The sequence below is a fragment of the Grus americana genome, chromosome 1, assembly GCF_028858705.1.
Source record: "Grus americana isolate bGruAme1 chromosome 1, bGruAme1.mat, whole genome shotgun sequence".
Taxonomy (NCBI): domain Eukaryota; kingdom Metazoa; phylum Chordata; class Aves; order Gruiformes; family Gruidae; genus Grus; species Grus americana.
The window spans coordinates 95,561,744-95,586,158 of record NC_072852.1 but is presented as its reverse complement, the minus strand read 5'-3'; the positions used below and the strand labels follow the sequence as shown (position 1 = coordinate 95,586,158).

The following is a 24,415-nucleotide window of genomic DNA, read 5'->3' as shown; positions in this document are numbered from 1 at the left end:
ACAAGGAAAAAAACTGATTTAAAAAAATGAATCATGTTACATGAATAAAAAGTCAATTGACCTGGGAAAAAAGCCTTGGGAGACTCAAGAGGCAATTTCCAGAAACACTAAGTGTTATGGAGTGTGCATTACACACTTCTGAAAACGCAAGTGGACCCTAACTGATCCTCACAACGCACTTGCAGGCGTATGTTGTTGAGCACGATCACGAGAGAAACCACTGCAAGCAGCAGACCAGGAGCTTGTCTCATGCTCAAAGCTAAGTCGCCATGGCAGACGCTAGGCAGAGACAGAAGGGGAGTTAAGCTCTGCTTTATTTCCCAGGTTTCTCTCTCTCCCAGGGTAAGGCAGGCTCTCCCTAGCCACTGAGGTAACTGAAGCAACACAGGGCTCTGGCTAGAGAATGGAAGAGCATGAGTTGCAGCAGACCTTATTCCCAATTACCTCAGCCTTCTCTGGGCCAGCTGCAGGCATGACTCAGATGCTCACAGTCACTGCTTAGCTGCAGCGTATTAATATATAATCAGTGCCAGTTTCAGCCTTCTTCAATATGCCAGGCTGTCTTTTGTGGTGTTCAGCACCACAAACAGTTGAGTCACTGCTGAAGCAGGGCCAGATACCTCCAAGGGAAATAACCTCTGAGTCAGGGGCACGATGGAGGGCTGTGAAAGGCACGCTCTGCACCAGCGCAATTTTACAGTTTACTCATGTCTGAGTCAGCACCACAGATCAGAAGTACAGAATTAGGAAACTTTCTTATTGCAAAGAATGTTTCGCACTTAGTGAGCACTAGTAATAACTTTTTTCAATATGAAAGTATATAAGCACCTCAGTTACAGGCAAGCACAGATGTGAACACATCTATGTAAGGATGCTATGGAAGATGAGAAGCAATATTCCCCATGCACACATCCCCCAGAAACAAAAAGCAAGACAAAAATGCCACTTGCTCCACCTTACCTGCTAGACACTTATACTGCTTGGGATTAAAATGGAAGCTAGCAGATAAATGGATAAGCTGATTGTTAGCACTGTTATTGCTTGTCACTTAAGTCTGTACTTCAAGGAATGGACGCTCTTCAGTGTCCACAGGCTCTGTTGGACTAGGGCTTACTTTCATACCAACGTGCTCAGGATGAGCAGATTTGCTTCTACAAGTTCTCTTGTGGAAGGCAGTAGATTCTGCTATAACCTAAGTGAGATGGGCTGGAGCTTTTGAAACTATGTCCTCTGATACCCAACCTGGGCTGCTGCTAAGAAACTACAACCCAGATGATAGGAGAACATCTCAGACACACAGGGGGCCAAAGACCCTACAACAGACCTTTGCAAGTTAGAGAAGTAAACGTTAATAAATTAAAGCTACTGTGATCTAATATTTACTTTGTCCTTACTTGAAAGATCTCACCTGTTGGAGCTTATAGTTTACTGAAAGCTTCTACTCTATACTTAATAAAAGTACCAATGCTTTGGCAACGATATCTAATTATGGATCCATTAAAAAAAATTGTACAGTCCTTAGTAACAGCTCTTCTAGTGCAACAAACAGATGCCCACAGTGCTGTTTGAGCTCACCAGAGCAGGTGCTTGATAGCAAGCAACCTAGTTATCCCATCTTGCTGGTGGTCATTTTCTTTTCTTTCACAGATTTGCAGGTCTCAATTTACAAAGAGCATCAAGGATCCCAGCAGATGTGCAGCCCAGCAAGCCCTGACTCCCAGTATCTGATATTACCAGGCCACTAGAGGCCACACTCAGCACCTTTGCACAGAGACACACAAACCCCTTCCCATCAGAGGCAGGATTTATTGACCAGTACCAGATACAAAGCAGAGGAGGCAACTCTGGATATTACAAGGTATCTGGATTTTACTGACACTGGATTTTACTCGGGTATCACCTAAGTCAGGTGAGTGGGAGCTCAACTGAGCAAAGACGAAAACCTCGCTGCTATCATCCCACCCCAGGTCCTAGCCTACACCACCACCCTGATGTCATCCCACTTCCCTCAGCTCAGCAAACCCCCCAGAGACCCTGTCCCCTCCTCCAGCCACCCACTGCCCATAGCAGGGGCTCTGGGAGAGCTCTGACATAGATCATGTAGGTAAGACACTCTTTCCTTGCAGAGAGGAGCCCTTCCCCAATAAAGCTGAACACTTTCTTCAGACATCAAAAGGTACTTAAGACCAATATTATTGCTCACCATCTTCCCCTGCTCTTTTGGGGACATGCTCAAGCCCAGAATATTGCTTGGATATTTAGAGGGATGCCAGCGCTGTACTACAATCAATCCCATACAACCTGCCATAAAGTTAAAAAAAAAAAAAAAAAAAAAGAGGGATGAATCTCTTGTCAGGTGCAGAGAAACTACTGATGTTTGACTGATCCTATAGCCCCACCAGCCATAGCCAGGGGCTTCACCAGCCAGTGCTAAGGTGGTGGCAACAAGACCAAAGACAGCAATGTCAGGGCAGAGCTGGGGCTCTGCAGGGCCAGAACCGCTGTGCTGGTAAAAGGGAGCACATCTGCTAACCTAAGAGGACAGCGGGCACAGGAGGAAGTCCTGAGCACCCAAGCGCTGACCAGTTATGGAAGTAGCTTTTGGCAGCATGAAGATGCACAGCTTGAACAAAGTCACAGCAATGTGGCTTGGGCAGACTATAAGAGGAATACATCATCATACGTTTGTCCTGTCCTTGTCCTCCTCACCAGTCATCCACTATTCATCACTGCTGCAAGACTAGCTGGAACTTTTGTCAAAATCTCAGTGTCGTCCTCTAGCTATTTTAAACAGGCCCCAGAGCAAGAACATGAAGTGGACAAGGCCCATGCTGGTGCCTGTCTCCAGGGAGGCACAGTCACCTCCATGCCTGGTCCAGGGAGCAAACAGAAATCACATAAGGACCGACCAGACTAGGCCTTCTGTGCAAAATATAAAGTTTTTAGATCGCCTTCATCCTTTTCACAGCCACAGAAGGCTAAAACACAGCCTAGGTTTAGAGAAAAGAATGCAAAAAAATGACAACAATCAACTGCTGGGAGAAAAAGCATTGTTAAGACCTGGTTTCTCTGCGTGACAGATAATCCTTATAAGGAAAGGTGAGTAAAGTTAATAGAAGGCAATGCATGGAAATGGCTTTTAGCATCAGCCATTTCAGCATGCAACAAGGAATGACACTGTTTTAATTAAGAGGGTGCTTATTAATCTAAGTTGAAATTTATTATTAGACAATAGATAAATGGACTCAGTGTGTTGGCAACATCTTACATAGTTACATTTTTGGTCCCACCATCTAATATAAACTGCTGAACATACATTGTAAAGTTAATTAAGCACCAAGTACACAGTTTCTCATTCTGTTATTTTCTGTAACATTTCAATTAAAGACCATCTTGGGCATTTTAAAACCACTATGTGGAGAATTCTGTGCTTTGGTTTGATTAATAATATAATTTGTTTTCATGTAGTATCTTCCAGCAGTCAGCCCTTATGTTAATTTAAAAAAATACCCAAGAGTATTCCACAATACTAGATTAAAATCTTGTAGCATGCTTTTATTACCAGGGTAAGACACACTATATTTAAGCTATTGCTATATATTATGGGTAGTTTTCTCATTAAAAATGTTGGAACAGTTGAATTGATTAATCTATAAATTACAGAGAACTCAAGCACACCAAGGAAAATGTTAGAGATGCAAAATTTCCGGATTTCTTTTAGAGAGGCTGAAAGAGTTCCATGTCTCATGCCTTCATTTAACACAATTACCCACTCCACCTCATAAGTTTAAAAAAACCCCATGACTGCTTTGATATACCTTATGATAAATATTTGGGGCAAGGGAACAACAGCAGCAAACTCAAATTCAGTTTTACAGGCTGGATTGCAACAGAGCAATTGTGATGGGAACAAGGAACACTGCCTACAAAGCTCATGGCGACTTTCTCAAAAGAGCACCTGCCATGAAAACAGCCTCTCATCTAACATGGCAAGGACACAAAAGGAAAGTTAAAAAAAAAATAAATACTACCAGGGGGGAATGAGATAGAAACACAGCTAGTGGCTGGGAAAAGAGCAGGCAGAATCCTGCATGCCTCCACCACCAAACCAGTTTGTTTTTTTTTTTTTTACGTTAAACTCTCCCTCAAATGCTTTCCAACAGCACTAAGTCAGTGCACAGCCAGGATCCATAACACATGTGTTGCCCTTTGCAGTGTTACCTGTTTTCGGGTTATTCCCAAGTCTTACCAGTAAGGCACAGTTCCCGCATTCTTTCCCTCGGGTAGATACATATTTTACATTCTACAGAGTGGCCCTGCAAGCTTTTTCTTCAGTCTCCAGTCCCACAGACACGATCCATGTGGCAAGGCCAGAGTCATGCCTGTAGCAAGGCAACCAGAAGGACTACTGAAAGCACTCGGCCCAAGCCCCAACATCTGCTTGCTCTTCTGCTCTGGACACACGCAATGAACAGACAAGCACTGTGGCTCTGCCAATCCCTACCTTCCATGTGAGATATAAAACCTAGAGCCTAAATGGCTGCTGAAGGTCACACAGTTTCTTCAATGCTCCTCTCCTTCCGCACATTCAAGAACTGGGGTAGTATCCCACTATACCCCATCTCCTTCCCAGAAGATATCATTCTGCCAGCCTAGTGCCATCTGAGTCAAGTGTGATCCTCCTTCCTGTTGATCCTCACATGTATTGGATCAGGGCTGTTATATTCTTATTACACTTTAAGCATTGCATTCCTCCCTGCCTGTCCTAGAACTGGGTTGTAGTGGGTACAACCCAGGAAAGTAGGGACATGCAGCCTGAATTTAATAGCTGTAAAGGTATCTTTAAAGAGCACTTTGATCTTGAAGTTCTAACGCTTTAACCATTCTTCCCCAAGAAGTAAAACCCACCAATTCCTGCAGCAATAGTCTTACCAGTCCTGATTTCTGTAGGGTTTTTGTTTGTTTGTTTTTGTAGCGAGAGCAACTTCACTCTCCTACCATTACCAGAGTGCCAACCCCTTTAAAATTTTTTCCTTAAATTAGTTAACAGGGGATTTTGACATCATTTCTAGTTCGGTCATAAATTTTCCCTGGGGCATTTGAGCTGATTACTCAGTCCGTACTCTACTTCTGTTTCTCCTTCCCAAAAACAGGGCTGAAACTTCCCTATATGAGTTCTGTCAAAGATACTTGGATCTTGCAAGATACCCAAAAAGATTTCAGCCACCATCCAGGCAAGCACATTGTCACCTGTCTGCTCTGATGTTGTGATAACAGAGCCAGTAGCCTGGAATTAGAGGGCAGGAAAGCCAAGCAGCTGGGATCCCTGTCCAGGGAAGGGGGCATTGACAAGGCAATTAGAAAAGGGGCACAAGCCCTCATCCTCTGGAGACAACTTTTGTCAGGCATGAAGGAAAGCATGCCTTCAAAGAAGATATTATGTGTCACCCAGGAAATTGGACCACCATGGAGAGAGGTATCCAGTACCTGAGGGAGTTAGGTATGTGGGAAATGGTTTATTATGACCCAAACAACACACAGCTACCCACAGATCCAGATGAAGTCCAACATACCTGACCCACAGGGTAGAAGTTTGTATGGAGCACACCACCAGCGTATGCCAACTCATTGGCAGTAACAGACTGGAAAGACAAAGAGGCACCAATGGTGGTTGAAGCAGCTGGCCAGCTCTGGCCATACAAGGAAAGTCTCTCTTCCTCCCTATAGACCTGCACCTCAGCTATAGAAAGACTGTGCAAAAAATCCAAAAATCTGTTTGAAAATCTGTCCCGGGAGGTCTGGCAACTCAGTATGCCCAATTCCCTGCTTGTATGGATCAGTATCTCAGCTATTAGGAGTAAGCGTTCCTCTGCCCAAGAGAGAGGATATAGAGGGTATGCACCACAAGGCACCCTGTGGTTTTACCTGCATGACTGTAAAAGGGTATAAGAAATTTACCAGACGTGAGTTATCCTAGGTTTGCTTTATTCATGCAACTCAAAGTTGGGCTACCACCTCAGTGAATGGCAAATGGTTCTTCTCACAAGTCTACTTTTTATGCCATTCTAAACCCAGTTTCAACACTTTAGAGTCTTTGTAATTTTCCAGTCAACCTTTTCAGCTCCCCAAGTCTGCCATTTACTAAGTCCCAGGTATTCTTCTGTCTTAGCAGTTTCCTTCCCCTCTGGTATCCCGATTGGTTTCAGATCCTTGTCTTCTCTTAAGGTCGTCTCAGGGTTGCTGTTTCCTTTGTCTTCCTCTTCTGAGTTGATCTTTACACAGTTCTGAGAATTACCTACAGACCTTCAAGCTGTTTTATTAAAGTTTAGTTAGAGCAAGCAATTCCCACACACTATGATTTTCCTTTTATCTTGCTATACACCTGCATTAACTAATTAATCATCCTTTGTCAAGATTGTCTCTATGTGATTAGCTTGACTGGGTTTTAAACCAGCCCTGGGTGGGTCTATACAGGGGACAGGCTTTGAAATACTTCTAGGCCTTGAGTAGCTTTCTGGTTAACATGAGTTTTCTTACAGCTAAGCTTCTATATTTTCTACAGTGACCATGGAGAGGACATGAGGAAGTGGAATGGAAAACCTACCTCTACCCTAGAGGCACGGATATGAGAGTCGCCAGGCGAGACAATCTCAGTTTCCTACAGTAGGAGGGCTGATCTTACTTCTGATCTGATGGAAGGAGCTTCTGATTCATATTTACAAGTAGTGAGTAACAAGGATGAGATTTGAATCCACGTGCGCCACACAAATCCATTTGTCAGTAATGAATACTGTGACCATGACTAGAGGGGCCCTCCCTCCAGCCAGGCAGAGGACAGGGACAAACAGGACTGTGTGGATTCGATGGCCTGGCACGTCAGATCCACAGGAGTATAAGGCTCTAGTGGACACCGCTGCACAGTGTACCCTAATGCCATCCAACCATGAAGGGGCAGAACCCACCTGTATTTCTGGAGCGACAGGGGGATCCCAACAGCTGACTGTACTGCTGGAGGCCAAAGTGAGTCTAACCGGGAATGAGTGGCAAAAGCCCCGCATTGTGACTGGCCCAGAGGCTCCACGCATCCCGGGCACAGACTGCCTCCAGAGAAGGTATTTCAGGGACCCAAAAGGGTACCAGTGGGCTCTTGGCATAGCTGCCTTGGAGACAGAGGAAACTGAACAGCTGTCTACCTTGCCCAGTCTCTCAGAGGACCCTTCTGGTGTGGGGTTACTGAGGGTCCAAGACCAACAGGTGCCAATCGCTACCACGATGGTGCACCAGTGGCACTATCACACCAACCAAGACTCCCCGATTCCCATCCATAAGCTGGTTCGTCAGCTGGAGAGCCAGGGAGTGATGAGCAGAACCCGCTCACCCTTTAACGCTCCCCTGTGGCCAGTGCAGAATGGGGAGTGGAGACTGACGGTAGACTATCGTGGCCTGAATGAAGTCATGCCACCGCTGAGCACTGCCGTGCCGGACATGCTAGAACTTCAATACGAACTGGAGCCAAAGGCAGCCAAGCGCTATGCCACAATTGATATCAGGAATGCGTTTTTTCTCAATCCCTTTGGTGGCAGAGCACAGGCCACAGTTTGCTTTCACTTGGAGGGGCACCCAGTACACCTGGAATTGACTGCCCCAGGGGCAGAAACAGCCCCACCATTTGCCATGGACTGATCCAGACTGCGCTGGAACAGGGTGAAGCTCAGAGCACCTGTGATACATCGATGACACCATTATATGGGGCAACACAGCAGAAGTTGTTTCTGAGAAAGGGAAGAAAATAGTTCAAATCCTTCTGAAAGCCGGTTTTGCCATCAAATGACATAAGGTCAAGGGACCTGCACAGGAGATTCAGTTTTTAGGAAAAAAATGGCAAGATTGGTGTCGACAGATCCCAGTGGATGTGATCAATAAAATAGCAGCCATGTCTCCACCAACTAGCAAAAAGGAAACACAAGCTTTCTTAGGCATTTTCTTCACATTTTAAATCTCTCACATTGCATTTGATATCCCAGTCTTTCCTGCAATGCATCAGATTCATAGACAATGTTCCAGAGAGCATGAAGTATGCCTTGCTGGCATGTTTAGTGGTAAATAGCTGTGACTAGCGATACCTGACTCCATTGAGAAATCAGAGTGAAAGGGTGAAGTAGCAGTTTCGGAAAAAAAAAGCCACACCACCTCAGCCAGCTCATTTTTCTTTCACATCCAAAGTAAATTTTGTCCTGCAGCAGCAAGAAATGTAGGCCCCATTTGCCTTGTAAAGACGCACTTCTATCTGCCAATGCTTGTTCTCCATGGCTCTGGTAAAGGTACATAAGCATCAGGAAGATTATCTGCCATCACGGCCCAAAATTATTAAGATCACCACTAATGACAGGTCCCATCCTTCACCCATAGAACTATGCAAAAGCTTCTAAAAACATTAAAGAAAGAACTTCTCATTCTTCCAGTCAGGAGAAATGAGAAGGCAGAGCTACAGTTAGAGAAAGGGTAACCCACCTAAAATCTCACCTTTTCCCTCACTCCACAGTTAAGTGGAAGAACCTGTTCTCTTCACCTCAGTCACATTATCTACTTTCTCATTTTCCTTTTCCATCCATACATCCCCTTCCAAAACACTCAGGAAAACAAATATCTATTCAATAGTTTTTAACAAGTCCTATTCCAACAGTGAACTCCCTAGGTAACGGCAATGCAAGTTCAATGTGTATCCAGCCCAACAACTTTCAATGATGCAGGCAGCCTCCCATTTAAAACTACACAGGAAGAACACATATAAAACAGTACACATAGCATTTTTGCTTCCTTTTGGTTCTTAGAGATGCATTGATAAATGTGGGGAAAAAAACAGTCTTTGGGAACAAATGGCATAGCAGACCTCACACAGTTGGTATGTGCATATATTAATCTTTATATTTAATCATATATAGTGAAATAGAAGTATCTCCTTTTTGGATTGAAGCTGTAGGAAAGATTCTACCATAGAAAGGCAAAGGGCCTGCACTCCTGTCTCTGCAGTACTACCTTCAATCAGTCTGATTCAGCTGGGTCTGTGCTAGAGATAGAAAGCTTTCCCAGGAAACCGCACTTGGAATTTAAGTTATCATGGAGAAGAAATTTAGTGATCAGCTCTGGATTTTCACCTAGATGCAAAAAAATTTTAATATCTATTTTCTACAATGCAATGCAGAAGCCCAAGTATCTCTTTATTGTGATAGAATTTTGTACCTTATCCCCTGTCGAAGCTTTGACATGATCCAAGTTAGACATTTTAACCAAGAGCAACCAATCTGAACAACATGAGTTGTATTAAAGGTTCCCTGTCACCTAAACACAAAATAATAAAAAGTTCATAAAAGCCATAAAATCAGAGCCATAATTATTAGGCATGTGTTTTAGTAAATATTCATACATTTATACAGCTAGCACTGCATACTTTAGAATGAGGCATGTGTTTCCTACTAATTGACTACCTGATTGGATACCCAGTATCAGCAGAAACCTGAGATTTATTTGGCTTTACAATGTTTGAAGAAGGTTTAACAGTTTTCTCATTCATTTTAGATTTCATACTTTCAACATTTTTGCACCTGTATGAGATTTTTTTAAAGCTATAGACAATCTTTGCCATGCATCTGTACATATACACAAGTGTTTGTACGTACAGTAATGTATACAAGCATGCACAGCTCCTCTGTACATTTGTGCAAGCATGCAATTATACACATGCTCTGTCTTAATATTTAAGAATGCTGTATCATCTCTTTCACAATCTGAAACATAGCTGGGAGAAATACCTTCCCTTTCTGACTGTTTTATGTTTCTTGCCAAGTTTTCCATTTTATCTGGAAGTACAGAACTTCAAAGAGGAACTCCCCTGAACAGATTCTGTTCTTGGCAGGTTAATTTGGATGGAGGTTAATAAGCTATTAGTATCATTGATTAAAGCTACACCACCTAAGCTTTATTTACTTGAGCTTCAGGGGCATTTCTGCAAAATTCTTTAAATCTGGCCTGTGTAACAGGATCCCACTTCAACTAGTATTAGATACAATCTCTAACCAAGTTTCCTTTCTTCCAGAATACCAGCAGTATTGCTTTAAAATTACCCTTATTTTCTATCGCCTGGTTTAAGCCAATCAGCTAAATATAGAATGAGATATGCAGTTTTCTTCTCCATAGCCCAGCAGGCACTGAGGTCTGTTTTACTAATATCTTCTACGGGGTACCGATGAAAAGCGCTGCTACAGCTCCATTTCCTCCTTGTTCCCACTCCCGTTCCTTGTGTGCATATCTCCTGGCCGCTGCAAGATCTCTCTCTCTCCAGCTCTTTCCAAAATGAGCTTTGCCTTTCCTCTTGCAGCCCACACTATTCCTCTCTAGGAAGAATTGCTGCCTCAGTTTCTTTTCCCTCCCTGCAAACCCACTGACCCCTAACCTTGCTCCCCCTCCTTACAAGCATGTCCCCACAGCGGGAAAACACTCCCACCCCAGCCTGCCATGCAGGTGACAATTTCCTTCTCTCATTTAGACTCAAAAACAAAACACAGCTAAAAACTCTTCCGCATGTTAGAAGAGGCAGTCTGATCATTTGAAAAAATATGATCAGCGATGTTTGGTCAGAAAGTAAAAGACCCCAAACCACCAATTAAGACTCCTTATGTCTTCTGCAAAGCGGAGACAGTGTCCCAGGGCATCCAGGCAAGTGAAACAGCTGAGTTAGTGGTGTTTGTGAGCTTTTTCTGGGATTCCAATCAAAGATGCTGAGGAGGAGTAAAGACTTTTTGGAAATATTTTAGTACAAGGCAAGCTAAATAAAGTGGCCACATGATGCCAGCATTGTCTGGGAAATGGGAGAAGATTCCAGTCCAAATAAAAGCGTGTGTGGGTTAGTTTCTTTTTCATTCTGATCTGTGAGGTGAGGTGTGTATTTTCTTTAGCATGCACACATCTGCCCCCTCACTTCTCATTTTGCTGCAACCTTTTCATCCAGCTTCTTTACAGCTTTAGTCCACTTCCTGAAGAGCGTGAAGCCCCCCTTTTTACATTTCAACTACTACAGAGTCCCAGCAAGCCTATGCTTCGCCATATTGCAGCTCCTATCCACGCCACAGCTTGTTTCTCCTTTCTGCTTTACATAACAAGCATCAGCTCAGACTTTTACACACAAGGAAATCCCACAGAGAGGTGGCATTGCCACGTCATTGCTCGAGTTTGCTTTTAGCACAAGTGTAATTGAATGTTCAGTATGTTACTGCAGGCAGTTACAAATTTTGATCTGGATCACAGGAAAGGAGAGAATAAGGATGTTTATTCCTCCAAAAATAGAGAGTCCTTCCCCAACACTCTATTTCTCACTTCAAAGCTATCTTGGAAAGAACATCCAAAATATATCCTTACTCCTTTCCATAAGATCTTCTATTTGTCTGAGACACGTAAACACACTTACTTCCATAGTATTTCCTTCAGTGTTGAAAACCTTCAGAAAGAGCAAGAGACAAGTAGCGACGAAGGAATATCAGGAAAAGCTCCAGCCATGATCAAAGCATTTAGAAAAGCCATGTGGAAAATGTGATCTGCAGGCCTTCGATGCACAATTCAGCAGATACAATTGCATACACAGCGTGGCGTTTTCAGGAATCAGTGGGCTGCCTGGGTTACAACCAGCACAGCGTTCTGCTTCAATACCCCGCTGGCTGAGCCACCACGGTCTCAGCTTCTAGCAAAGTTCAGTCTTTCAGCGCCAGCAATTTGGTCTCCCTGCTCTGAGACCACGACCTGAAGAATTTAGGAAGGCTTGTTACACTTGCAATCAGATGATTTAAGGTCTTTTTTTCTTTTATAAAAATGAAAGAGACCAGACACACACCTGTCCTTTGAAGTTAAAGATCTTTTTCCCCAAAAAGCATTTCATCTGTGTGTGCATATGCCCACACTTCTATACATACAATTTCTAGGTGGAAGAGTTCTCTCTCACATTTTTGTATAAGTGCATTTGAGATACCCATTGCTTTGCAGACCAGCTTGCCCTATGCAAATAAAACCTCCCTCCAGGGTCTGAGCTGTCACCTGAACTCTAGACATAATCACTCTTGTGTCCCCTCACTAGGGCCTTCCTTGCTTTGCCTACCTTCACTTCTCACCATGGCATACTGAAACAAAGCAGCAGTACATCCAACACCTGCTCTTTCCAGGAAGAAACACTGGCAAATCAGTAATCAAAGAACAGCAGCATTTCAAATGTCACATGTTTTAGAGGATAAATACACAACACTCAAGTCTGGCCTATCAAGTATGTATGTTGTATGCTTTTGTCATAAAAAAGAAAATTTGATTAACAGTCACAATACAAAAAAGTCATCTCACTCCTATTCTTGGCAGGAACTGAAATTAAGTTACACAGTATGAATCTTCGTTCAATCTATTCTAAAAAACTCAGAAATACAAAGTAGTGCAAGAAATTTCAGGTAATTTTTTTGTTCATCATATTTACTAACCTCAACTGTTGAAACATATATAGCTCTACACTTCTGTTTTTCTTTTAATTTACCAATCTACTCCTCAAAAAAGGAGCTACATGCAGAATTTCCAGTCTTCATTGGATGCTGGATAGAACTCCACAAGCAGAAGAAATGTTGATGTTCAGTACTAAGGGGTTCACTCTTACTTCAAGATTGGGGAAAATAACAAAGGTTTCAGTTTACAGCTGAGATTTTTCTCATCCATAACACTTAATTTCAAATATTCATATCTTGGCTACACTATGGCTTTCGACAAGATTGAAATGGAGAACACTTGAAATGAAATTGAATTGTTTTTCTAACAATTATGCTGGTCCAGATAGCTACATATTGTTATGCTCAAGGTTATGACAAGTGTCTGTCATCTATTACACACAAGCATTTATTAAACGTGTATGTTTTCATACAGCTATGTGTCAGCTGGTTATTTGTTCATTAAACGTGACTATGCTGGCACTGGAAGAGAGTTAAGTGTCCCTTACCATATCACAGTATTGCTTCAGTTTCCTGGCAAAGCAGCCTGATAAAATATCATCTGCCAAAGCAGCTTTGCAGAGTCTCTAGAAACTACTTTGCTCTCATAAGTGACTTTGCAAATCTTTGCTAGTAAGGCCAGAGGAATGTAGATATGTCTGTTTGGATTTCTATGTGAGTTCACATCAGCATTCATTTAGCTTACAGGATGCCAGGAGCTAGGACCACGTTTTGTTCGTACATCACTTGGCACAGCGAGGTCCCAGATCCATAGTGCAGAGCAGTAGCAACGTCTAAGAGCAGAGGTTTCCACTTTATCCTGCCCAAAGCCCGTCCTGGAGGCGCTGTGCATCGCCTGCGATGCAACAGTGGGCTTGACTGAGCCACGTGTGCAGCTGGTGGCCACCCTGTATCAGGGCCAGGAGCCAAGCCTCCTGTGTCACAGCCAGCCCAGCAGTACAGGGCTGGGGATCACAAAGGTGAGGGTGAAGGGAAGTGGGGAAATGCTGCATTGTTCATAGATGTTATTTGCTGCTTAAAATCTTGACTCATGGGGAGTTCCCTGTTAACGCAGAGAAGACTGTAAAACCACACCATCATAAGATCGTAAAAACCCTTAATAAGCACACAACAAATTCCTGGGTGACTTTCAGGAAGTCAGGTTATTGTGGACAACCCCTTACAAGAATATTGGAGAGCAGGAACATGCACACTTGCCTCACTCTTCCTTCCACCAGGATTCCCATTTATACAGCCACTCCTGGAGACAGGAAAGGGGCCAGGCAAGCCAGTACAGTTCAGGTATGCTCACTGTGGCATTAATGGAGATACTTGCCCAGAAGAGTTTCCAATCCTGATCTTCAAGTGAGCTCCCTACAACCACCTTGCATACAACACATGGAAGGTTTAAAAAGATATGAGTACAGTTACATGAAGCCCCACAGTTAAAAGGGCTCCATCTCTCCCAGATATAACCAGGCCACAGTGTACCACCACAATTTCTCCCCCACACCATGTGCTAGATAGCACAACCATGCACACAGCACATCTCCTGCTCTGCCTAGAGCTACCTGGACTGACAAGCTCAGCTGCCACTGAAAAGGGTGCTTTTTCACTTCAGAACTAAAAATCAGACAACATTCTAATCATGGTTGAGCAAGCACACATTGATTTGCCTTTTTAGGTCCCTCAGCATCTTCATTCAGCACTGAAGCATTTTGCATGTCATGCGTTAACACAGGGAATGTGTCTGTTCAGGCATGAATGTATTAACACTGTTCAAGACAATTAAGAGGCAGTATTGATTATTCCTGCCAGAATCAATTCTCGTGACTGGCAGTAAATCAAATCAGTTTCAAATCGTGACTTGAAAACCCTGAAGCATGACCCAGTCATTGCAGGCTCAGACAGAATTTGTTTCTATCATTTACAACACGTATCCACCATTTTTGTGGCTGTGCTGGCTGCCGTGCCCACATAGCCAGAGCTGCTGTCCTAAGTGCCCCAAAAAGGCACAAGATCCCCAGGGCCATATTAGCACAGCATCGTATATACACACCACTTACTCATACACCCTCCAACCCACTAGCCAGGCAGCAGGTAAGCTGGCCAGCCTCAGAGACAACCAAGAAGGACTTTGGTCATAGTCAATGGCAGTGGAGTAGCCCAGATGGTGTAACATGGATGACAAATCAAGCTGTAACCATTTTATGTGGGCACAAAGCATTCCTTGTTTCTAGAAACATCTCTCTTACTACTTGGCTAGGACCAACACGAAGCAATCCCTGAGCGAAGACAGCCCCGGTCATCCACAAGGCTCATGCCTGGCTGGGATCTGAAAGCCATCCAGCCTCATGTGCTTAGACCCACACCCCAGCAGTGCCTTGCTGTTGCAACAACAGTGCCTCCAGGGCCAGCACCAACTCATCTCTGCATACATGGCCCCATCATGCTTGTAACTAGGCAAGCCTTGTCCTGCATTCGAAGTATGACACAGCAACTCACAAACCATGATCTCTCTCTGAAGGATATAGTCATGGATAAGCCTACAATATTTAACTGTCAGGAGGGCCTCCAAACCATCATTGATGAACCCTGTGTTAAACAGTTCATTGGTACCTGTTGGAACAGCAAACTCCCAAGAGCCTCCCACTAAGCAGCCCTCAGGCAGGCAGCCACGCAGCACACCACCAGGTGAACAAAAAACTGGACATAAGCCAGCAATGTGCACTTGCGGCCCAGAAAGCCAATTGTGTCCTGGGCTGCATCAAGTGTGGCTAGCAGGTCAGAGGAGGTGATTCTACCTCCCTTCTCAGCTCTCATGAGACCCCACCTGGAGTACTGCATCCAGCTCTGGGGGCCCCAGTACAGGAGAGACATGGAGCTGTTGGAGCGAGTCCAGAGGAGGGCCACGAAGCTGATCAGAGGGTTGGAGCACCTCTCCTATGAGGACAGGCTGAGAGAGTTGGGGTTGTTCAGCCTGGAGAAGAGAAGGCTCTGGGGAGACCTTATTGTAGCCTTTCAGCATGTAGCAGGCCTAAAGACAAGATGAGGAGGGACTTTATCAGGGATTGTAGTGATAGGATGAAGGGTAACAGTTTGGAAGTGAAAGAGGGTAGATTTAGATTAGATATTAAGAAGAAATTCTCTATGAAGGTGGTGAGGCACTGGAACAGGAAGTGTTCAAGGCCAGGTTGGATAAGGCTTTGGGCAACCTGGTCTAGTGGAGGGTGTCCCTGCCCATGGCAGGGGGGTTGGAACTTGATGACCTTAAAGGTGCCTTCCAACCCAAACCATTCTACGATAGTCCGGCATTTGCAGAGGGGCCTGCTCCTTGTGGACAGCAAAGGAGGAAGCAAAAGTGCTGACTTGGTCAGGGGAAAAAAAAAAAATGTTGCTCACTGCCTGGTCAAAGCCGGAATTTTTTTGTTTTAATCATAGCAGGAACAAAGCATGCTGTGTCCATCAGCCACTCATGTGTGAGTGAGCCAAATAGCAAACTCTTCTGAAGACCTTCTAGACCTACTCCATTCACATCCATAAAAATATACTTTCTCTAACCCAATATATACACTAGGATTTCCCAGTAAGGTAGTCACATTATCTTTTGGAATAGCTGCTCCAGTTGATATCTTTTTAGCCCAGGACCAAGTAATCACAAATAACAGTGTAGAAATTTGGTCTACCAGTGAGTGGAGCTCTTTCCACATAACTAAAGCCAAAGCAAACTCCAGATGGTGTTTGAACCAAGAACGTAACTCATTCCTCTTTTGTGCAAAGTAGTTATTTTGTGCCTCCCCTTTCTAATATCTCTTCTGATAAACATCAAAGTCATCACTATAGAAGATTCTTAGCTTTTTAAAATGGATTAAGTAAAAGTTCTCAAGAACAGCAAACCATTCTTGCTGGTTTTACTGGTATGAGTTGGTTGACATAAGCCTGCAAAAATGAAGATTTGTGGTACTCTCTGCAAGTGCTACATAACAGCTGTGTTTGGTATCTGTAGAGGGCTGGATTTTGGCACGCTTGCACACTCTCACACCAAGAAGGAATGGACAACGTGGCTATGCATGCAGTCCACAGAAAGGCAAAAACAGATGTTTGAAACCACGACGTCATTTCAGAGAGATTCCCCACAAGCTGAAGTGTTGCCTCAAATAAGGCAGTTAAGCAAAGCTGCTTCACCCATGTGTCAACAGCATGACTAGCTAAAACACCAAAGGCCTAGGTGAACCCCTCTGCATTAGTGACACAGCAGTTCATGCCTGCCCCAGCAGAGGAAGGAGCTCCAAGAGCCTCCCTGAGCATCTCTACTTCTGTCCCCTCTTCCTCCCAGCTCCGCTCCAGATTTTGTGCGAAGGCCCACACCCTAGCAAAGCATTGGTCAAGAGCATTTCACAAGCAATCACCCACTCTTCAACATCAGCCTTATGAAAGCAGCCACATTTTATGGCCCAAAACCTGAGACCGCAAGTTTCCTAAAGCCAAGGAACAGCATGCAAAAATGTACACAGACACACTGAATGTTAAAGCCTCTAAAAGAATCCCAGTCAGGAAAAACAATCACTGCAAACATCACAAAAAAACCCACACGCTACAAATCGCAACAGATCTGATAATTCAAAAATAAGTCCATGAACAAGCTTTTACTTTTCTCCAAAATCTTTCCATCATGATACTTTGGCATCCAGATCTTTTAAGTAATACTTAAAGAGAAGACAGAAGTTTGTTGATTTTGTTTTTAAAAATATGCTGTTGAGGAAAGAACACATTTAGGCTATGGTTCCCATACCCGCACCATGGAAAAATCAATAGTACTGTATATGTACAGCATCTTAGGTCAAAGGAGAGTTAAGCAACATGAATAAATAGGTCAGTCTGTTTAATGAGAAAGGGGAGCAGAAGAGCATTTGGACTCCAGTCAACAAGCAGAGTCAGGATAACTAAGTTTTGCTCAAGGAAGAGAGGTTAAATGCTCTTTACCTTCTGAAGAGCTGACAGAAGTTATGGTTTCATTGCCTAGCTGCAGAAGACAATCTGACACAGGTCAGGCAGACCTTTACTCTGTGGTGATTCTGGATAACCTGCACTTCCCTCTCCCTGTCCACTGATGTTTCATATCTCTATCACCTGGTGTTAGCAGATTTCCAGGACAACATCTCCTTTTGATGAAGCAGGACACAGCAGTAACACACAAGATAAAGCAATGCTTCCTCTGACAAAGAGGACATTCTTGAGAGCCTAATGTGGATTTTTTGGTAGAAGACTTCAAAATAAATCTAAACATCAGTTTGTCCATCAAACTGTTACTTTGAACAGTCACCTTCAGAGCACTAGGCTTTGAAATGCATCTCTGGTGTTGTGACAAGGAGGAGGCATGGATAAATTCATGAACTCAAAGTGAGCAGGAAATAACCAGTGGAAAAATGAGGTCCTGGAGTTTGCTTCATTGGTCAGTTAAAGAGATAGACTGGGAGGCAGGGTTTAATGAAGCAAATTTAGAGTTACATCCCTTTTTTTAAGCTATTAGTGAAAAACAGAGAAAGCTTCTGATCCTATGGACATCAGAACGTGTATTCAGCCTCTTCAGATTGCTTTAGAGCTGCAACCAATATGGAGTATTTGCTTGGACATTACAAGAAATCCATAACTCCGCCCTCATAGTCCATTTCTGCTGGATCTAGAATAAATAAAAGGGGATATAGACAAAAAAGGTAGGGGGGGAAATCATGCCCTTTACTGAGCAGCTAAGACAGGAGTGAGGCAGCTTTTACCATGGATGACCAGCATCCTGCACCCAGGCAGCCGCTGCCTTGCAGCCCCCCAGAGCTCACCTTACAGGGTCCTCTCTCCCTCCTGCACCCTGAGCACACCGACCTCCCCAAGCCTCTGATGTGTGCTTCATCAATCTCTTGTAGCTCCAAGCCACTTATTACTTAGATAATTAAATATTATTACATTTAATTAATAAGCTCCCTCACAGAGCACACACATAGGCACAGGCTTTCTCCTGCAGCCCTGCACAGGTCAATAGATTACTGGCCTGGACTGTTTTGACTTTCAAAACCTCCCGCCTGATGGGTTGTTCCTGGCAGGGCAGGAGTAGGCAGCAATTACGGGAATCCATGTCAGCAAAGCCATTACTTAACCCTGTACCACTCACACCCTTGGCTGGCTGCCTCTGAGGTTCCTCCCTTCGCCTGCCATCCAACAGCACATGAAGAAAAAAAACCACCACCAAAAGAAAAAAGAAAATAAAGAAAAACCCAAGAGGCTGCAAGCAAGAAGGATTTGTGATCCTGAAAGGCTATTCATGGGGAATGTGACAAACACATCGGATAAGGCTTTTTAGAATAATTGACAGCTCGGGAGATATGAAGGGTCAGAGCAAGAGAGAAACATTTGAATTGGAGGCACTGTTTCTCACTAAAGATCATCATCATGGGTTTGGGGTTTTTTTAACTCTTTCCTTCTCCCCAGGGACCCAACCTTAACCAAATCAAAGTTAGTACAGGGATGTCAAAGTCGTGATTCAGAAATACTGGTTCTGAACTTCTTGGCTCAGACACCAACTTCCTGCGTGACCTTGGGCAAGTCATTTAGTCTGTACTGCACTTCAGCCTCTAATCCATAAGGCAAAGAAAATGCCTTACGGGCAAGTGATGAGGTTATTAGTGACTGCAAATAGCCATGATGATAGGAGGCAGAGAGGTGATCAGGGAGATAGGGAGATCCACCTCCTGCAGGATCCTGATCCCTTGGGGATTCTGAGATCAAGCCTTCCACAAATAAAGCGGCCACTGCCTAATGAGCAGTGATTTCTAGTGGTGTTTCAGCCTCTCACACTGAAACTGCATTTATTATTGAAATATGCTTAAATTGGAATAAGATGGACTGTGGGTTCCTCCCTACACAAAAGAAGTTCTCCAGCAGCTGGGAAGAGAAAAGATCTTGTCCAGCTCTTTGGTCCTCACCTTCCTGACTTCACACTCACTTTTCATACCCGCCTCTCTCCCTCTCCACTCCCCCCACTGCTAGAAGAAACACAAACATCCATAATGTCCTGATTATAAAGGATGGTTAAGCATTAAAGTCTGAAGGCTAGTAGGGAAGCAGATGCTCTCCAAGCCATTTTCAGGTTTAATCTTCTGCTCAAACTGCACAGCACTTTCAAAAAGCAGCACAGAGAAGTGGCCATCATTGGAGGTCTCCTGGGGCTTTCTCATGAGGGCCCCCACCTTGCCCAGCAGCATTCCATTGTTAGTTCAGCACAGCTATGGCACTGCAGCCCTCGCCCAAACCCAGAGCTCAGTCACAGAGGGCACCGCTTTTCAGGCAGAGGCAAGAAGTCTCCCCAGAGATGTGGCCCATTTCCGAGCGAACTGCAGGGCTGCCCTTCAACGCCCAGCACCTCAGCCAGTCCCTGCTCCCAGCACGGGCAGCGCACTCCAGCAGAGCTGGCTCCTCTGCAGCACAAACGAGGCTTCCTCTATGTTTTAATAAAACTGAGAAATCTTTCCTTCAACAAACTGTTTTGCTGAATAACTTCTCTGACCTGCTGTAGTCAGGAACAGGCTCTACTAATTGGTAGCTGCTGAGTACTCAGCTTTATTTTTTGGCTGTACGTACTGTATGATTACTCAGCGGGCATGTTTATAACTGGCAAGGAGGTCTTACCAAAGAGTTACGATACATGAAGTCATAAATTGGGAAGAATCCGGTAACTAGTTATTAATTAATAACTTTGCTCAATTGCATGTTTTTGACCTTCACCCCCTTGAGCTGAAAGCCTAAAAATAATCATATTTGCTTTCTCTATTTTTGTTTTAGAAAGCATCTCAACTTGTGCTATTTATTAAAAAAAAAAAAGTAGAAAGTGAGTGAGAAGGCTCCAGCCCTGCAGTCTACAACACACAATGTGCTGTGCTGACACAGCATCCCATTTGGGAACAAAACCTGCTGCAAGTTACAGGATCATGACTAATTTAATATCATTACTTCAATGATGATGTTGACTGAGGCAAGAAAACATTACAGCCAAGTTATAGAAAACAAGTATTCAAGTTAGAAGGGATGGCTGAAGACATTCCCAAGCACAAAAATACCTTACAGATTTTGAAATCCCAGCCTTCACTTGACTTTAAATCACTGATCAGCCAATTGTAGGGCAGGAAGAAAACCCACAGTAGCATTTCACACTACTGCTTTGCAAACTTAGTAACAAATCAGACTAACACTGGAATAATTTTGGAAGACATTGCCAGAAAGATGAGTGCATGTGAATTGCACTTGTTTTTTCCAGTAGAGCTTCCACTAACATATGTTTTTTGTACTTCTGTTCTGCCTAGCAGACCTCATCATGAGCCACAATATAGTTGTCATGTTTTCAATTTTCCTATCCTCTTGGACAGCATATTTTAAATTCTTAAGCCAAGCTTTTGGGAACAGTTAATGATTTTGCTCCTCTCCTGAATGCGTCTTAGAGGGACACAAGTTGTAGGAGCCACATACCTGCTCTCTGGGGAGGAGCTCCCTTTAACCAGGCTCTCATGGAAAACCTAAAAGTCCATGGGTCGTTTTTTAAAGTGCTCCAGCACCACAGCATCACCTTGTTTTGGAGCCCAGAATATTTTGCGTCCCTTTTTAGCTTCTTTTATTCAGAGGGTCAAGAAAAGTGAAAATTTAAACAGAAACCCAGAGACTTTGGCTTGGCGCATTCCTACAGCATTCATCAGCAAGGAGGGGAGGAGTGCAAGAACTGAAACCACGGCCACGCAGGAGGTGTTGCAACAACAAGCTCACTCATTTCAGTGCCCCAGGCTTGCCCTCGCTCCCAAACAGCTCCTGCGTGCACCACAGCGACTCTTTCACGAGTATCGGTCAGGGGTGGTGCAACCAACTTCCAGCCTGTGCTCCATGAAGAGGTGAGGAGGGAGGGAGAACAGGGACCAAGGGGCTCCCAAAGGAGCACAGTCGCTGTGCTCACACCGGCACCACCGTCAGGAGCCTGGCACAGGGGGAACCTCCCTCTCTTCCAGCGCTAGCATGGGGCACCAACACACCTTGCACTAATGCATCCTGTCCCCACTGCTGAGCAGCGGCGTACGCGCGTATCCAGACCCTTCTGCGGTGGGCTGTTACTCCCAAGAGGGGCTTTAACAGGAAAGCTGTGATTAGTAACCCTCCTCTTCCCCTCTTTCACGGTGTTAGCCCACCCTGGCAGGGCTCTGCACTGCTACCTGCCATCCCAAGGTTAAGAAAGCAAGACGCTTCCTCCTCCTCCTCCTGCCCCCCATCTCCAGATCACAGACAGGTAAAACGAGCCAAGTATGTGTCAGCAATAAATGGAGGTGATTAGAAGCAGCATACCACAGGCAAGCGCAGAGTAACCCTTCAAAGACATGGGAATACCTCAGTAATTTAAACAAGATGCTGAAAACAAGGGTGACTTCTCCAGAAACAGACAACACAGGCAAAAACAAAAACCAACAACTGTTCTGCTGCTTGCTGTTGTATTTATATGTTGGTTTGGATTTTAGGCTGAGATCATATTCATAGGATAATGTAGAAAGCCTCAGGCAAACAAACAGCAGCAGGAGAGAGTTTACACTGGAGAAGGGGGGGAAGAGCACCTGGGAGAGAGGAAGGAACAGTCACTATTGTAAGCACAGGCACCAAAAACTCTTCTCTTAAGCTATGGCAAGTCTTGCATACCAGGGTTACGTGCACTTGATGGGAGACAGGGTAACTGAAAGCCAAATCAATCCTCATCTGCTCGCAAGGGAGGCACAGAACTTCCTCCTAACTGTAGCCAAGCAGCACTCAAACAGGTTTATCTGACACAGATATTCAGTGCCTCGGCCTGAAAGATTTCTTTGCAGATCTGCAGACCTAACAAGTCTGCAAATCAAAGGGATTTTGGGGGGCCAGTCCCATCCCTGCTCCTGTCCATAAGTTAACAGGCTGACTAGCTCAAATCACTGTCTTGAATCACAACTACAAAAACGCTTTGTATTCCCTAGGCTCCTACTAAGTGTTAACCAAGGCATATTGAGATTATACCTTTTTTATAATAAAAACAAGGCCCAGGCTTCAAACACCTCTTGAAGCAGCACTTTTTGTCAGAAGGAAATAAAACCATAATTGCCCAGTGACAGCAGTTATCTCCGTTCATAGCTACTACCAGTTCAATGGGTACAGGCAAACAGTAGAGGCAGCTCAAATTAATTAGCAAATATTCCTTTAGAAGGCACACTGATATAAATTAATTTACCTCTTCATGGAGGGTTTAGAAAAAACAAGGGCATTGAAGAAGCTACAGTTAAGTTGGCTCAAACAATTCACAAAAACTCAGGAAAAACTAAACAAAACCTCACTGAGTTATTGCACGCATCAGTAAGCACAGCATCAGCAGAAGAAAAGGCACTGGCTTCCTGGAGAACATTTGCAAAAATAAAGAATAACCATACCTTTTGGTTTTGTTGCTTTTATTGACATCTGCTCTCAGAGTCAAGGAGAGAATCACCGTACATGCAGGCTCTCGGCCATAGCCATAGAGGACAGGTCCCATCACAGCTTTCTACCTCTGTTCTGCCCCTCAAGACAAGAAAGCAAAGACGAGGCAAAGCTTTTCCAGGCCTTTTATACCCCAAAGAAGGCACCTCAGAGCCCAGTTAACTCTTCTTCACAGGTGATTCTCACTTCTGGAAGGCATTCATGCAAATACCTGCAGCCTCTTCCAACTTCCTCAGCCCCACTGCTGCCTCCCCCTCCTGATGAAGCCCAGCTGGTCCACTTGGCATCCTTCACCCCACTTCATTTAAAGAAGCAGCAGAGTTTACTGGTGACTTACAAGCAAATGGGAATAACAGTGGAATAATAGGAAAGAGAGCCTGGAGATGCTCAACCCTCCAGAAAAATTTCATGCTATTAAAGATGGTGACATTTTGTCTGAGCTGGAGGTAGGTCAGCCTCCACAAGCTGTATCCTGTTTTGCTGGAGTCAACAAAACCAAGCCCATTGACTCCAGTGGACAGAGAATCCAGCTCCAAGGAAGCATAACCAAAAATGAGCCCGTTTCTTGACACATACTGTTATAATCCAAACAGCACAAGCTCTCCAGTCCAGCGTTAACTATCAGTTCTGCCTTCTCCCATCTCTGGGGCTTTGAATTAATGGTCCGAGTAACTAGTGCAGCTTGGGAAAGAGAAATCTGCTAGCAGTGCTGTGTACCCACAAACACACGTGCTCATGCACACACATTGAATGAAGTGTCAGGGCTCAGCATCATAATGATAAATACCGAGACAATCAGCTATGACAAAGCAGTTTTTCATATCTTCCTTAAAAAATAAACAGAGCTTTAAGGCACTGTGTGTCATATCAGATGTAGAAAACAAAGGTATTCATGACTAAAGTTCATGTCCACTAACTGGAAAGCAGTATTAGTCAGCCACACCTGAAAACTGGACTGGAGAATAAGACATTAAAAATTACCCACGGGTTCTGGTACACCTCTGGCAAGTATCAAAGGTCTCATGATTTTTGCTATTTTTCTTACCACTGCCAAGTATCATGCAATTAAGACAACCTGGACTCTCATTAAAATGAAATTAAGTACCTGGAGCTCAGAAGTGCTTCAAAGCAGGTATCATTTAAGACTCAAAATCAAAGGCAAGTGAAACCCAAGTGTGTAAAAACTTTTATGTTCAAATCAGTCTCAGAGTTTTAGAAGCTCAACTGCTTGTGTGTGTGTGTGTGTGTGTTGGTGTTGGTGTTGGAAATACTGGACTATATAGCATTGTGGGATACACACTCATCACTGACAAAGCCCAGACCTAAACACGGACATGAATGAGAAAGGGTATATAACCCTGCCAAACACCAAGGCCTAAAATCATTACAAATAT

At 44.1% G+C, this 24,415-nt stretch overlaps 1 protein-coding gene across 5 annotated transcripts in view; it reads right to left on the bottom strand.

The window, feature by feature from the left end:
* ZPLD1 (zona pellucida like domain containing 1) overlaps positions 1 to 23,065 on the bottom strand; it is a 105,234-nt gene extending 82,169 nt beyond the window's left edge. For 2 of the 5 annotated variants that reach the window (XM_054813599.1, XM_054813603.1), the window contains exon 1: positions 18,341 to 18,508. The gene's annotated coding sequence lies outside the window, so the exon portion shown is untranslated. Of the gene's footprint in view, positions 1 to 17,489; positions 17,686 to 18,340; positions 18,509 to 21,017; positions 21,096 to 22,975 lie in introns of those variants that run through there. The other 3 variants (XM_054813602.1, XM_054813601.1, XM_054813600.1) reach the window with 3 other exon arrangements.
* Positions 23,066 to 24,415: the final 1,350 nt, after the last annotated feature.